Source organism: Tiliqua scincoides, unplaced genomic scaffold (assembly GCF_035046505.1).
Source record: "Tiliqua scincoides isolate rTilSci1 unplaced genomic scaffold, rTilSci1.hap2 HAP2_SCAFFOLD_101, whole genome shotgun sequence".
Taxonomy (NCBI): domain Eukaryota; kingdom Metazoa; phylum Chordata; class Lepidosauria; order Squamata; family Scincidae; genus Tiliqua; species Tiliqua scincoides.
Genome location: NW_027101353.1, coordinates 37,516 through 40,678, shown reverse-complemented (window position 1 = coordinate 40,678; position 3,163 = coordinate 37,516). Strand labels below are relative to the sequence as shown.

General features: G+C 51.4%; 1 pseudogene; it reads right to left on the bottom strand.

Annotated features, from left to right (window-relative positions):
- Positions 1-2,149: 2,149 nt before the first annotated feature.
- LOC136635822 (5S ribosomal RNA) lies at positions 2,150-2,268 on the bottom strand (annotated as a pseudogene).
- Positions 2,269-3,163: the final 895 nt, after the last annotated feature.

The window sequence follows — 3,163 nt, the reverse complement described above, 5'->3', positions numbered from 1 at the left end:
TATACCATGATCTCGGAAGCTAAGCAGAGTCAGGCCTGGTTAGTACTTGGATGGGAGACCTCCTGGGAATACCGGGTGCTGTAGGCTTATACCATGATCTTAGAAGCTAAGCAGGGTCAGGCCTGGTTAGTACTTGGATGGGAGACCGCCTGGGAATACCGGGTGCTGTAGGCTTATACCATGATCTCGGAAGCTAAGCAGAGTCAGGCCTGGTTAGTACTTGGATGGGAGACCGCCTGGGAATACCGGGTGCTGTAGGCTTATACCATGATCTCGGAAGCTAAGCAGAGTCAGGCCTGGTTAGTACTTGGATGGGAGACCGCCTGGGAATACCGGGTGCTGTAGGCTTATACCATGATCTTAGAAGCTAAGCAGGGTCAGGCCTGGTTAGTACTTGGATGGGAGACCGCCTGGGAATACCGGGTGCTGTAGGCTTATACCATGATCTCGGAAGCTAAGCAGAGTCAGGCCTGGTTAGTACTTGGATGGGAGACCGCCTGGGAATACCGGGTGCTGTAGGCTTATACCATGATCTCGGAAGCTAAGCAGAGTCAGGCCTGGTTAGTACTTGGATGGGAGACCGCCTGGGAATACCGGGTGCTGTAGGCTTATACCATGATCTCGGAAGCTAAGCAGGGTCAGGCCTGGTTAGTACTTGGATGGGAGACCGCCTGGGAATACCAGGCACTGTAGGCTTAGACTATAGTCTTTTGAGACTGAAGGTTACCAACCACTTCTTTAATATTTAAAGATATAACCTGTGTGCTGTGGTACATTGTGATCTACAGGTGTGCTACGGGAGTTGGGGGGATGGACATTTATTAGTAGGGCCATGTGGGGTGTGCCTTGTCAATTGTCTCAAAACAGACGCTGTGCATGCTCAGTTTTAGTGCCTCGCCAGTGTGCCATGAGATGGCAAAGGCTGAAAATTGCTGATTGAGATAGTGCTCTCCTTTAGGACAAAAATCTGTCTTATCTCTTCTATATGTAAAATGAATAAATGGCTGGATCTCTCCTGGCTGGCTAAATGAGACATATGGAGACAAGATGCTGTTAATGGCAGCATATTTGGTGGGGCCAACCCCCATGCGCTCATGGCCCCCTCCTTGCGGTCATAATCCTCGTGCCAAGCCTGCCTGGTGGAAGCAGGCCCCGAAACAGAAATCCTCTTTTCCGCTTCACCTGAAGTCACATCCACAGATCTCCTCCTTTCCCTTGGCGGCATCGCTTAAGATTGTGTTCTGATCTCTGACGGCTGGTCTCTGCGCATCCCCAATGAATGGCAGTACTTAGCGCAGAGTATTTATAGCCCATGGCAATCTGTATTTCTGTCCCCTGCCAGCTGCTTTTAGTAGGACAAATGTCTCTCCCTCTGTCCCCACTAGATGGTGTCAAAGCATCTCTTTCCCTTTGTCCCCCGCCCCCCCCCCAACGAGGAAAAAAACACACACAACACACCAAGTCCCCTTTCGTCTCCCAGCTGTGGCTGTTCTTGCCAGGGTTGCCTTGATTTCTGCTGAACTGATGCATTGCACATCTCCTCAAAGGATTCGGGGCAGGCTGTTGGGGTGGGGAGGGGGAGGAGAGGAGAGAAAATGTCACTATTTCTTTTGAATGCTTTCCTGACCTTCCTCCCCAAAATAAATTCTCACCCAATTGCAAATTGCATTCATTAATCAGATCCCACTGGAAAACCTCCCGCCCCCTTTGGATTTATGTGCAAACTCAGTGAATGAAAGTTGCACAGTGGCTACTCACTAGTTGGTTGGTTGGCAGCCTTCAGTCTCGAACGACTCTAGAAGCCTACAGCACCCGGTATTCCCAGGCGGTCTCCCATCCAAGTACTAACCAGGCCTGACCCTGCTTAGCTTCCGAGATCATGGTATAAGCCTACAGCACCCAGTATTCCCAGGCGGTCTCCCATCCAAGTACTAACCAGGCCTGACCCTGCTTAGCTTCCGAGATCATGGTATAAGCCTACAGCACCCGGTATTCCCAGGCGGTCTCCCATCCAAGAACTAACCAGGCCTGACCCTGCTTAGCTTCCGAGATCATGGTATAAGCCTACAGCACCCGGTATTCCCAGGCGGTCTCCCATCCAAGAACTAACCAGGCCTGACCCCTGCTTAGCTTCCGAGATCATGGTATAAGCCTACAGCACCCAGTATTCCCAGGCGGTCTCCCATCCAAGTACTAACCCGGCCTGACCCTGCTTAGCTTCCGAGATCAGACGAGATCGGGCATGTGCAGGGTAACAAAGTTTCATGCAGTATCTGTCATCATGTGGGAGAGTTGGCAACCTGCAGCCTTGGACTGGATCATTAAATAGAACCACCCTCCTCATTCCCCTGAGTCTGCAGTGCTCTCTGGGAACTCAGTGTGCAAACTGGTTAACTAAGGGCCCTATCCTATCCAACACTGGTGTAGCTGTGATGCAGCCTGGAGGTAAGGGAACACATGTTCCCATACCTTGAGGAGGCCTCCGTGACTGCCTCCCCACCACAGGATGCAGTGCGCACCCCATTGGCACGGCTGCACCGGCACTGGAAAATTGGATAGGATTGGGCCCAAAGGCAGTTGTGGGCACTTCCTGTTTCCTGCGCAAGGGGTCTCAGAACCATGGGTGTAATCAAGAGGGCTCAGTCACTGCCCCCCCCATCACTGCAGGAACTTCTAGGCAGTTCTGTACTGCAGCACCATCTCTGAGCAGACCAGAAATGGTCCTGCAATTTTTCAACCCAGATGACCTGAGACGGAGGCAGGAGCTCCTTAGCCAAGCACGTGGGTTATATCTTCAAGGAGGATAAACAAAATTCCTCTCTGAATCCGTGACCAGTCGCCAGTCAGTGTTGACACTACTGAGCCAGACCAGTGATTCTCAAACTGTCAGTCAGGACCCACTTGGTGGGTGGGTCGTGACCCAATTTCTGGTGGGTTCTGCAGAGCCTCCAATGAAAACACAGGTGATGACACGGGAGATCAGATCACTAATTGCCTCAAGCCCAGCGGCTGTTCAAAAATCAGATAGCCTAACTGCCCTGCAAAGAGATGCGCTCCATCAGTTTGCAAGGAGCTACGCTCCTGCAGTTTGCAAGGCTGTGTAAATACAAGAGATAAATGTTTGAGCATCTTTTTTCTGGTGTGTGTGTGTGTGTGTGTGTGT